Source organism: Carya illinoinensis, chromosome 14 (assembly GCF_018687715.1).
Source record: "Carya illinoinensis cultivar Pawnee chromosome 14, C.illinoinensisPawnee_v1, whole genome shotgun sequence".
NCBI lineage: Eukaryota > Viridiplantae > Streptophyta > Magnoliopsida > Fagales > Juglandaceae > Carya > Carya illinoinensis.
The window spans coordinates 10,555,871-10,570,127 of record NC_056765.1 but is presented as its reverse complement, the minus strand read 5'-3'; positions in this window follow the sequence as shown (position 1 = coordinate 10,570,127).

The following is a 14,257-nucleotide window of genomic DNA, read 5'->3' as shown; positions in this document are numbered from 1 at the left end:
TATTCAAGCTGCTAGGATTTGATATTATCCTTGGGATAGATTGGCTATATCGATATTCTGTGAGTATTAATTGTAAAAGTCGAGTAATTAGCTTTCAGCTCCCAGATGGTGATTATTTGGAATTTGCGAGAAGTAAGCTAAAGGAAAGGCCGGTAGTCATATCGGCAATTCAAGTGAAAAGAGAGATTGCTTGTGGAGCGGATGCCTTCTTAGTCTAAATGGTGTCTACGCCGTCTGAGAAGAAGTCTTTAGTAGATATCCCAATTGTGGAAGAATTTCTTGACGTGTTTGTGGGTGATTTGTCTAGGTTACCCCCTGTTCGTGAGTTGGAGTTTGTTATTGACTTGGAACCTGGAGCTACTCTTATACATAAAGCCCCTTACCGTATGGCACCAGCTGAATTAAACGAGTTGAAGGTTCAGTTGCAAGAATTGGTAGATAAGAGGTTTATTCAGCCAAGTACTTTGCCATGGGGTGCACTAGTGCTGTTTGTTAAGAAGAAAGATGGTACTCTCAGAATGTGCATTGATTATCGATAATTAAATAAGATAACCATCAAGAATAAGTATCCTCTTCCACGGATCGACGATTTGTTTAATCAGCTTCAAGGAGCAGCTGTATTCTCGAAAATTGATTTGGGATCAGGATACTACCAGACGGATAAGAGATAAGGATATACCCAAAACTACTTTTAAATTGAGATATAGGCATTATGAATTTAAGGTGATGCCTTTTGGGTTAGCCAATGCCCCTGCAATTTTTATGGATTTAATTAATCGGGTATTTCGACCTTATTTGGATTCCTTTGTGGTGGTTTTCATTGATGATAATTTAATTTATTCTCGAGATTTTGATGAACATGCTTATCATCTTCGTTTAGTACTTGGAAAGTTAAAAGAACATCAGCTGTATGCAAAGCTCAGCAAATGTGAATTTTGGTTGGAAGAAGTTAAATTTCTTGGGCATGTGATTTCTCGAGACAAGGTGGCTGTTGATCCTAACAAGGTGGAAGCTATTTTGTCATGGCAGCGTCCTATAACCGTGCGTGAGATTCGGAGTTTCTTGGGACTTGCCGGATATTATCAAAGATTTGTGGAGGGATTTTCTCAATTATCTAGGCCTCTCACTACTTTGACTAGAAAGAATGCAGAATTTATTTGGTCAGACAAGTGCGAGAGAAATTTCCAAGAATTGAAGAAGAGACTGACAACTGCACCAATGTTAGCACTTTTAGAACCGCACAAGCCATTTGTAGTTTTCAGCGATGCGTCTAAATTTGGTTTGGGATGTGTTCTTATGCAGGAGGGACGGGTGGTTGCTTATGCATCTCGTCAGCTGAAAGATCATGAGAAAAATTATCTGATGCATGATTTAGAATTGTCAGCGATCGTGTTTGCTCTTAAGATCTGGCGGCACTATTTGTATGGAGAAGTTTGTGAAGTCTACACCGATCATAAGAGTTTGAAGCACTTGTTTTCTCAGAAGAATCTAAACATGAGGCAGAGGCGATGGCTAGATTTAATCAGTGATTACCAGTGCGAGATCAAGTATCATCCAGGGAAGGCAAATATAGTTGCAGATGCTTTGACTCTAAAGTCGCACTTAGAAGATGAAGCTGAATTGTCAGGATTGGATTTTTTACTTTGCAGGATGAGAAGACTTTTTATTGAAAGTTCACAACAAGAGGAAGTGTCATCTTCAATTCTTGATATTCAAGTAGTTGATTTTGAGGAATTGAAAAATCTTCAAAGGAAGGACCCGAAGCTATTAGATATTAGAAAAAGAGTCAAAAAATATAAAGGGTCATTGCATTATAATATGGATAAGGATAGAATTCTTCGGTTCCGAGATCGTAGAGTAATCCCCAAAGATTTAGACTTCAAGGAGCGAATTATGGCAGAAGCTCATGCAGCCCCTTATTCAGTTCATCCTGGTAGTATGAAGATGTATCGAGATTTGAAGAAAAATTATTGGTGGGAAGGGATGAAGAAGGATATTGCCTTGTATATTGAGAGATGTGACACATGCCGTCAAGTCAAAGCCGAACATCAAAGACCCGCAGGTATGCTTCAACCGCTCCCTATTCCTGAGTGGAAATGGGACGACATCACGATTGATTTTGTAGTGGGCTTACCGAGGACTCTTAGTGGAAAGAACTCGATTTGGGTAATTGTGGACCGGTTAACTAAGAATGCTCATTTCTTGCCTGTTAATAGTACTGATTCCTTGGGTAAGTTGACTCGCTTGTACGTAAAAGAAATAGTGCGATTTCACAGTATACCGAAGAGTATTGTATCTGATCGGGACCCAAGGTTCACATCTCATTTTTGAAAAAGTTTACAGGCAGCATCGGGTACTAAGTTGAAGTTTAGTACTGCATATCACCTTTAGACGAAAGGCCAATCAAGAGCACACTATTCAGACCCTTGAAGATATGTTACGAGCATGTGTTATGAAATTTCAAAGAAGTTGGGAAAATCACTTGCCGCTCATAGAATTTGCTTATAATAATAGTTTCCATGTATCCATCCAGATGGCTCCTTATGAAACTCTTTATAGGAGGAAGTGTAGATCGCCATTGTGTTAGGATGAAGTTGGAGAGAATAAAATAATTGGGCCCGAATTGATTCAAGAAATGCAAAGTCAAGTTCGGATTATAAGGGATAAAATGGCGACAGCTCAAAGTCGTCAGAAAAGCTATGCAGATACAAGGAAGAGAGAATTATCTTTTGAGAAAGGTGATTGGGTTTATCTCAAAGTCTCTCCCATGAAAGGAGTTAAGCGTTTTGGTAAAAGGAGGAAACTGGATCCGAGATATGTTGGCCCTTTTTAGATTTTGGAGAAGGTAGGGCCCATTGCTTATAGAATTGCATTGTCAGAATATTTTGGAGAAATTCACAATGTCTTCCATGTATCATCCTTGAAGAAGAGTTTTGGCCAACACGAGCCATGCTTTGTCAACCTAGAGCATATTCAGCTGCAACCAGATCTTACTTATGAGGTTTTTCCTTCGCAGATTATGGATTGGAAAGAGCAACAGTTGAGATCCAAGACGATACCTCTGATAAAGGTGGCATGGGGAGATCCGTTAGGTCAAGATTTCTCTTGGGAGAGAGAAGCAGATATGAGAGAGCAGTATCCCTATTTGTTTGAGTAAATGACGATACGTTTCTTAAACTTGGTCTCAGTGGAATCTTATGGTTTGCCTTAAAGTTAGTGTTTGATCTTGCAAATTTCTAGGACAAAATTTATTTTAAGGGAGGGAGGATTTGATATCCCGATTTTACGTGTATTTTCACTGAATGGATTTTTTTTTTAATTTAATTAAAATATTAGTTCTTTTATTTTAAATTATCGTATTTTATTTAGATTTATTTAGTTGTAATATTTGTTTTGTCGAGCTTTCTTAATATTAATTATCGTTTTGAGTTTAAATTGCTATATAATTTATTTTAGTTTGTTTTTAGATTTAAAATTTAGTTGTTAGTTTTTACTAATTATTTATTATATTTTAGCTTAATGTGGTGTTTAAATTATTTTAGTCGTTTTATAGCTTTTAAAATTGTTTTCGTCGGATCAGTTTCTGGATTCCAGAGGTAAGGATTGGACCTCATTTCTTTTCCCCATCTTTTCTTTTCTCTTTTTCTTTTTCTCTTTTCTTTTTCTTTCTCTTTTCTTTCTTTTCTTCTTTCTTTCTTTTTTCTTCTTCTTTTCCGTTTCTCCTCCCGCGCGCGACGCACTCTCTCTTTCTCCTCACTATCGCCGTTTTTCTTCCCCCACCCAGTGCCGCCACTTACCGGTGACGTGGTCAACACCACCCACCCAGAAATCTTCCCCTCCGGCCGGTGCACCTCCCCACCAAGTTTCACCTCCATCCGAGCCGCCGTTAGCCGCCACGAGCTCCTCTAAGTCACACGGTTTTTCCTCCATTTCGTTGTCGTTGTTCCACCTCCGGCCACCATTTCTTCACCATATCATCACCTACCTCTTGCCGTCCTAAACCACCTATTTTCAGCTCCGATCCGTTGCCGGAGCAGCCCCCACGAGCTCATCTTTGTTTTACCCTTTTTTCGCTTCCACCGCCATTTTCACCGCCACCCACGGCCAACTCTCACTTCCATTAATTTCATAAATACCTCTAGGTCATTTCCTATCAATCCCAAGTCTTGGTTTGTCCCTATTCAAAAGTAGGTATTTTACAACCCACGGCCACAGTGTATTTTACACTGTTACGTTGCTTTTTCTCTGCCGTTTGCAGCTCCTTGATCCTTTGAAAATTATCATATAGTGCTGTAAGTATTTTCTAAACTCTATTTTAAATTTAAATATATTATTGATTTTACAATAAATTCATTGACTGGTTGGTTAATTCCGGACTGAGTCCGAGCAGTCGGGGGTCGGATGGATATGAGGACAGAGTTGTTTGGTTATTGTTGATGTTGTGATTTGTTAATCAATTTTGTCTTGAGGTGTGCATTGTATGGTGCATTCATGTGCATGTATTAATTTGAGACAAACTAGTTTTATCTGTGTAAATGGATTTTCAGGTGCGTGTGTATCACGACCCCAAGCTGAGATGGGGTATTATCTCGGTGGAGCTCTTTTGGTCACTCGGGAGCGTAATATATTAAGTGACATCCCTAGGTTGTTGCTGGGCAACAATAAGAGCAGGCGGGATGGTAATGTTCTCGTACTGACTCCGTGGCCCCTCTACTGGCGGGGGCTAAAGGACGCTTGGCTACGTACGCGCAGGGCAAGGAACTGGGCATCGCTCGTTACGAAGTCACATGCATGGTCGTTACCCGTGGTGTGACGATGGGAATCAGAGTGTGCGGATGACCCCTAGGGGAGGTAATGGTGCATTCGGATTAATTGGATATTGAATTGAGTTGGATTTGGGCCAAATGTGACTTTTGGCTTGAGTTGGAAAGTAATATGTTTTTGGGGCTAAATGAAACTTTTGGCGTGCGTGGAAAAATGTGGATTTATGGGATATGTGCATTTGGCATCCTTTCATGCATATTGTTGAATTTAATATATTTTTATCTTATGGCGTTTGGACCATTACTTACCTGCGGCACCATTTGGTACCGTAGATTTTGATGTAGATGTTGAGGAGGAGGAGGAGGCTGAGCCCGAGGAGGCGGCTCTGCCAGAGTTTTGATTTGGAGTTGTTTATGTCAAAAAAATATCTCTACTAGTTTTTATGTCTTGTAATTTGGTTTTGAAACGATATTTGAGACTTGTAATATTTTATTATGTGCGGTTTAAACGGGTTTGTATTAAACAAAAATTCTGGTACTTAGTTATAAGACTTTTATTATCCACTGTGTGATTTTATTGTACACTTGTTGCATGTACACACACTTGGCACTTGGCGATAGGATGGTGACCCGTGTTGTCATTATCTCGACACTTCGATTTCCACGTGTCCGTACGTGGGAGTTGGGGGCATCACAGGGATGACCTTGGAACGCTGTTTTTTCGTCCTATCTTTTGGAACTAAAATTTTTGTCCTAAAAGAGTCAATCTCTTGTAGTGAATTCATACTCATCTGACCAACATGGCCCCATGATTTAGAACAACATATGAAAATTCATTACCATAACTGGAGAGAAGGAAAGTGAACTATAAGTAGTACTAGATCCTCATAGGCCAGTGTTTATATATTAATGGAAGAGTTCCAACTTGTGAAGTATCTTAAGCCAACTAATCTATTCTACACCAGAATCTTGATTGTGCATATTTAATTAGATTGATTATTTGTTTTTTGTTTTTTTTTTTTTGTCTCATTTATACAAAGGCCGGCCGTATCATTAGTGATAGGGTTTTTTTTTTAATCAATTTTTGTAGATAAAAGAGTTTGGCTAAGATTAAGTGACTAAGTTGATACATTTGGATAGAACTAGATGACTGAGATGATAGACTTCATCTTAGTTTTGGTTTTGTAATTTGAATAAATGTAAAATAATTGACTTTATCTATAACTATTTTGAGTTTATCTTAAAATTATTAAGAAGTGTTTTGAATAAGTCAAGAGTGTAAAAATCGAGTTCCAAGGGTTCTGTAATTATCAAGAGAAGAGTTTAAATGAAAAATTGCTAATCCTGAGAATATTAAATGTCAGGTGTCAGCATCCCATCACAAGAGTCCCTCGTGACAAAGTCGCTCCATCAGCACAATCCTATTGCAATTCAAACTGCTTTCAAATTGTTTATTAAAAAAAACCCTATTAGTTAGAATATGTAGAGATTTAATTCTGGATATTTTTTTAGAATACTTTCCAGTACATATTTTGGTGAGAAAATTCCTTGGAGGATTTTCATATTGTTTCTCTCAGAGTGTGGTCATTGATCCAAGATTTAGATAGCGTGATTGTGATTCAGCCACTGGAGTTCCAGGAGAAAACATCAACATTTGAAGATCGTTAAAGGTTCTGCCTACTACTGTGGTAGAGACAAACAGGTCATTTGTTGTGTCTAATAAGAGAGTCAATTGACAAAAATTTTATGATTGAGACTTATACTTGATTTTTAAATAATAAATTAACCTTTCTAGGTTTAGCTGCCACATAAGCTTTTACCTTTAAAGAGTTCTTTAAAGGATTTCCCTTCATTACTAATCTTGGTGTTATGTAATTTATTTACTTTATGTTATTGCTTAATTATTAAATAATTGCATGATTGATGACTAACCAATTTGTTAAGTGAATTGGTAAAGATTTGTGTTAATATACAAGAACAATTAGGTAATATCAAATCTGATCAATTTACATATATGGTTTGTATTTTGTGGTTATTGAGTTTTGTCAATAACATTAGCAATTTAGCAAATCATGCTATAGTATTTGAATCTAGCTTGTGTTGGATTATAATAACTTATGTTATTGTTCATTGGATTTCTATTATATTTTTCTCTCGTTATTCTTTTAAAATGTATGGAGGATAGTTTTAATGGTTTTAGCAGTACAACAACCAATGGTGGTTGTGATGGTTCTTGTTCTACTCATATATCATTGGATTTGGAGGAAAACACTAATCCTTTAATGCCTTCTTTTATTAATACCGAAAATCCAACACAATCCGTCCCTCCAAATGCAAAAATAGCCAAAAAGGTTAGCAATTAGTCTATGTTATGAGATCATTTTATGAAGGTTGGTGCTATTGAATCAATTGACCTTAAACCCCAATGCAATTACAGCTCAAGCCAATTTGGATGTCATTATAAAAATGACACTTCATCTTTGACACACCAACTACGATTTTCTTGTCAAGTCTCTCCCATTAGAGAAAAAAAAAAAAAACTTTGAATAGATAAAACACCATCATAATCAGGAGTTATGTTGGATGGTAAGGATTCTAGTCCTTAAGAGTTAGGAAAATATAATCTTGAAAAAACAAGGGTGCAGATTGCCAAATATTTCATCTAATGTGAATTGTCATTTAGGCTTATGGAGCCTGAGATATTTGCTTAACTTGTGACTAATTTAGAGCTTGGGTACACTTTGTCATCCTAGACCCCTTTAAAAAAAATAAAAAATAAAAAATCTATAAATTTATACAATTAAGAGAAGTAAAAGTTAAAGAATTCTTTAAGTGGTCAAAGATTTTATTTACAGCCAGTATATAGACGTTAGTACAAAACATGAATTATATGTATATTACATGTCACTTCATTGAAAGAAATTGGGTCTTGGAGAAGAAAATCATTAGGTTTTTCCATATTCCTAATCACAGAGGTGAGACCATTACTTTTATATTAGAGTCCATCAAAATTAATTGGGAGATTGACCAGCTTTTTAAAATCACTATAGATAATGCCTCTTCTAATTGTGTCGTTATTGATCATGTAAAAATGAGTATAAAAGATAAAGAGTATACTATTATGAGAGGTGAGTTTCTGCACATGCATTGTGGTACACTTATTTTAAACCTCATTGTATGTGATAGTTTAAAAGATATATATGACGCAGTAACCAATATTAGAAATGCAATAAGGTTTGTGATGTATTCACCAGCGAGATTTGATATGTTTAAAAATTGTTAAAGTGGTTGAATACCGAGAGAGGAAAATGGCATGTTTAGATTCTTCTACTATATGGAACTCAACGTGCCTAATGTTGAGTGTTGTTGAAAAATACAAAAGAGTTTTTGTGCCTATGGAAATAAAGGATTGATTGCTTTTGAAGCCTAAGTTTAAGGATTGGCAAAGTGTTATGATATTTCTCAAATTTTTTAAAAACTTTTTATGATGCCAACTTGAAAGTTTCTAGTTATTGTACGTGGCCACACATATACTATTTCAGAAGTTTTGTACGATTAAGCACACTTTGAACAAAATGTGTAAAAATGATGTTAACTTGATGAGTATGGCATCTAATATGAAAGTTAAGTTTGAGAAATATTGGGGAAACATGTATAGGATGAACATGATTATTTATATAACTTTTGTCCTTGACCCTCGATACAAAATTAAGTATATGGCATTTTGGTTGAAAAGGTACAAATGGATTAAGTAAAGAGATAGAATTGAGACCAAAGTGATATGGCTTTTAAATTGTTTAATTGACTAATACCACAAGTTTCAAGAGCTATGTAGTGGAAGATCAAATGTAGACCAAAGAAATTCCAATGCTACTTCCTCAAATATTATTGGTGATAATTTGAACTTTTAAGAATTTGGTTTAGCAGTAGATCAATACTTTGAGGAGGAAAATATTACAGTATTTGGTTCAGAGGTGAATAGGTATTTTTCAGACAAGATTGAATAAAAAACACCCTAGTTTGAGATTTTGCATTGGTGGAAGAAGAATTCATATAGATATCATATCCTTATGGAGATTGAACCTGTTATGTTGGTCATCTACATTCCCACTGTCGAATCCGCATCCCATTCAAAATTGGTGGACATGTATTGAAACCATATTGAAGTCACTATAAACATGTTCAATTTGGCCCAAATGCACTCTCATTTGATGTTTCTGCTTTTGCATTTGCTATCAACGGTCTATTTGTTCTAATTGCTATATTTATGCTCATTTGGATATATGTCTTACACTTTACTTCCTTGTCTACAACTATTGCCCAACAAAGTATCTTCAAGCATTGGACTGTGTTATATCAATAGGTCTTGGTTTGTGCGGTTATTAATTCCATTTCCTTCTTTTCTTAAAATGAGTTACGTATCATCAGAAGCCTTGAACTAAATCCATAATATGAATTTATAAAGCAATACTGTTGAAACAAAGGTTTTAGAGAAGAGTGGAAAGGAATTGGAAGTTGTTGAGAATCACCAATCTGCTGGCTTTGAGATGACTGTTTTATAGGTCCAAACACTTTTAAGACAAAACAAGACAAAATTCAAAATATTTGAATATTTGAACATGGTTATTTTCCCTCGTGTCCTCTTCCATTTGACCGCTATATGTATTGCATGTGTTCATTTTATCTTCTATTTATCATTGTAGAAAGAGATTTTGTAGGATATGTTAATTTCTCATTCCATATATTATTTGACGCAGTATGTCTTGACTCCTCGGGGTTATACAAGGATTTTTCTTCCTTCTGCATCATTAGTTGTTTTTTTTTTTATCTATCATCTGATGTTTCTGTTTTTGCATTTGTGTTGTAATGGTGGCTTGATTTCCGATTGAAAATGTCATATCAGAGATTTAGCTTAATTGTAGTTCAAGCAAACTTTGGGTTTACCTTGACTCGAGCGAACTTCATATAGATTATTCACCCGACATCTACTTGAGCAAAATTCAGATAGATTACTCGCTCCACATTTGCTCAACACCCTGCTCAAGTTGATTTTTAGAAAGCTAAGTTCTCACGCCATTTCATATATAAACATTTTTTTTTGTAAATTGAGATATGTGAGAGCTGCAGCCAAAACAAAGAAAAAAAAGATAGATAACTCCTTTTGTGAGATTTGATAGCTCATTAAGTATATTGAGGCTTTTAAAATTGATGAGTAATTTGTTATTTTTTTTTAATACTCCATCTTTGTGATAATTAACTCTTTGAAGAGTTTTGTTACATACAAATAAAGTCGTGCACTAATTTACGTATCAATACTAATTCATTCATACTTAAAATTTAAATTAATACTATTTTTAATAAAATTTACTTTTTGATCAATCACAAAAAATTAATATATATATTAGTATATAATTATATTTGTAATTAAATTTTTTCTTCCTTAAAATAGACTCCACCAATAAACGTAGCCAATTGTTCAAACTGAACCACTTAAAACTCTTTTGAAGTACTTCGTCTGGTCAAAAAAAGAATATTATTACTCAAAAACTCTTTTTGAGTCTTTCCGACCGCTCGTGATAATGGATGAATCTTTTAATCATTACCCTTGCAGGTTAAAGGAGAATTGACGTGCCGTTGGTGGGAATAATGAATATAAAAATTTTCAAGATTAACAATGCGTCGGTGTCCCATGAGAGGGTGTAAAAAAGGCCCAAAAGCACCCCGTCCAGTTTTAACATAAACTAAAAAAAGACAAAAAAAGAAAAGAAAGAGGGGGAAGAAGCATCGGTGTGAGAAGAGAACTTGTAAATGGAAAAATTTAATTATAAGCATATTTATATATTAATATATGTATTAATTTATTATGATTAATTAAAAAATAAATTTTATTAAAAATAATATTAATTTAAATTTTAAATATAAAAAAATTAATATTAATATACAGATTAATACGTGATTTTATTTATATATAATAAAATTCTTTGTAAATATATACTATTTTGAGTCTTTCCGACTGCTCGATCGTGATAGTGGATGAATCTTTCACCCGTTACCCTTGAGGATCACGGGAGGATTGGTGGCCCAAATGAATTGTAAAATTCTGCTTAATCACAAGAAGTGAATGTACTGCGGGTCGGGTGCATGGATTGGTAGCTGAAATGAATTATAAATTAAATTGGTCTTAACCACAATAAATGATGTATTGCACACTAAATTTATAGAGAGTAATAGTTTGTACAAATTTCAAATAAATCAATTATGTACAGTTTCTTTATATAAGAGTGGATCTCATTTTAAATAAATATAAAAAATACTCTTTTGTATTTTTTAAAAGAAAATCTTATGCAAATCTTATTTATTTAGAATTTATATTGTCCTTACTCATTTATAAATTATATATATATATATAAATGATCTTAAAATTAGATCAAAAGTTAAAAGTTAAATAAAATATTATTAGAATATTATTTTTTAATATTATTAGTATAATTTAGAGATTTAAAAATTTTGAATTATTTATTATATTTTATGTGTAAATTTAAAAAATTATAATAATAAAATAAAATGAAATAAAATATTTTATAAATTCAAATAATTTCTTAATATATAAAAGTAACAATTTTTCTACATACAGTCGTTATATACAACCGGTATGCAGTCGTTGACTCCACGTCAGTTTTAAAAAAAAAAAAAATCCAAGCTTTGCCTTCTTAGTTCGCCTAATCAAAAAACACAACCCTTTGCACCCTTTGATCCAAAAAAAAAAAAAAAATCAGGTTCTGGGTCGCTGACCCATTTAAAAACACAACCCTTTGATCAGAAACTCCAGCACTAAAAACCTGAAATGAAAAACCAAAGATTTGGTTCTGGGTCAATCATGTGCATCTGCACCATTCTTTATTTTCATGGCCATCTATATGGGTTTGTTGAACATCCTTGCAAGACAAAACAGATGGGCAATCTCCAAACAAGATCTACCTCAATTAATAGACACGTTAGAGCCTGGAGCTTAGAATCCATCTTCTGGTGTTCCAATTAAAAAGGTGAAGAAGGGGAGACCAATGAAGAGACGTGGCTGTTAAAAAAAAACAACAACAACAAATAGATGAGTTCTTTGTTCAAATCCTATCACTTTTTTCCTATCAACTACTTATACTGGTCTGAAATTTACTCCAATCTGATTTTCGAGCTGTGCTAACACTTTCCTCTTTTGAGCTCACCAACCCTTTTAGATGCAATTTTCGAATGCTTGATCAATCTCAAAATCTCGCACCAAACAGTGGGTTCTCTGCAGATCCTTCAAGAATTTATGTTTGTTTTGGTTTCGCAATTTTCTTCAAAACCCAGTAAGCCACTCGTCACTTAAAGTAGATCTCTCATAGATCCTCCAAGAATTTATGTTCGTTGGATTCTCTGCTTTGACGGATTTGCTCGCTAGCTCACATAGCATCTTGGGCTGGAGCTTCAAGGTCAACGGGCAAGCAGCAACCCTTGATCTCTCTTCTCTATCATCACTACCAGGACCCAAGAAGAATCAAACAATCTTTACTATCTGGGAGTGGAGATTGGAGAAAAAATATAGAATGAATTCTTCGAGAAAGAGACGAGAGAAATAAGGGAAACACTGAAACGGTACCGTATTTATTTTTCCACGTCAGAGCCGTTTGCACGCTGCTTGCAGCAACCGACTGCATTTAGCTTTTTTCTAAAAGTAATCCAAGATGTTGACTTTACCGATAAGATTTGGGCCATCTTTAAGAAACTGATGTTGTTACGTCTACGGATCACTTCAAGTCTTTTCTTTTATTTTTTCTTTTTTCTTTCACCATTTATTTAAATATTTTTAAAAAATTATAAAATTATATATTCATTTAAAAATATTTAATTAATTATTAAGTAAAAATTAAAAATTAAAAATAAATATTTTGGTAGATGAGAAATCATCGTGAACCTAGTGTTTGAAAAAGACGTAAACAGAAAGCTTGAAGCTGGAAAAAGTAAAGCTGTTTGTTGATTAGAGAAAAAAGTAAAGCAGTGTGTATGTTTAGACACAAATATATACCTTCTATATGGACTTGAATTTTGACCGCGTGTGTTTGGTTCCAAATCAATTATAGATGAAATATTATTTTTTTAATTTCTTTTATAAAAAAATTAAACTCCTCTCAATTTATTATTTATATCTATAAACATATAATTCAACCTATATTATAGTATTGACTTTCCTCTTTTCTCTTTTTTTTTTTTTTTTTTTTTTTCTCTCCAGGTGAAAAACAGTTTTCTTCATCTTAGCCAGAATTTCGTTCTGTTCACCAGGCGGAGGGGGCTTGGAGCTTCGGCTCCACCCACTTCCGCCCCCCCCCCCCCGCGGTCGGCCACTGTCTCCATTTAGACCTATATTTTCCAATTTTTCTTTTTTATTTTCCCCCAATAGCATTGATATATGCCGATCTACTACTTACCAACGATCTCAAACTGACACGCGCTCCTCTAGCAGCCTCTCCAGACGCCAATCTACCTAGTAGCTAAAGAAATCTGCTTATACATAAGACGTGTGCACCTCACATGCATGCCTAAGATCCCCGCGTCGTCGTGCCTTGGTAAGACCCCTGCCACCACGCACGACATTTTCTAGACCAGCGGCATCGAATCTTCCAGATTCAACTGTTCTTATCCCTCCTCGTGTGGCACGTGGGGTGCACGCGCCACCATCGCCAGTGATAACCCCTTGCCGGCGATTCGACATAGTTTCCGATTACTTTCCTATGTTCTTACTTTCTATATTTTTCCTAACTAATGATCGAGTGAAAGTAGACATGATAGTTTCTTCCAACCAATCCAAACCAACAAGTTGCAGCACACAACCCTTTACTAAGGCTTCTAGCCACAGTTCTATAGTTTGTTTATAAGCCTATATTAAAACCGTCACCAAGCAGTTTCCCCTTGTGGGGGCCAATTTTTTAGCTCCAAAAACCTCTTCTTCTTTTTCTTTTTTTTTCTTCTTCTTCTTTTTTATTTATTTTTTTTTTTCATGTTGTAACATGTTGATTTTGGGAAGCTTGTAGGGGACTCTCATCCCATTAAAAACTTGTATCTTGTAATCACTAGTTTATTTATGAAAGTTTTTACTTTGTTGAGAAAAGAAAAAAAAAATCTATTTACATTCAAATACATTTTAATGTGATTTATTAAAATATTACTATTAACATATCGATTCAATTATCTGAGATCACCACATCATTTGAGATCTTTACAGCTAATAATAATTAGATCACTTTATCAAAAACTAATGACTAGAGGCCTAAGCCATATACTTTCCTTTTTTATAACTTTAATACTTGGGATTCTCTGTTAAATAATTATAAATAAGAATTTTTACATTTTTTCATATTTTAGATTTTTAATTAATTGAAGGAAAATATGAAAGGGAAAAAAATATAAACGTGTCAAACTTTAATTAGTTGTGAATAATATTTTGATTTTTCCCATAATTG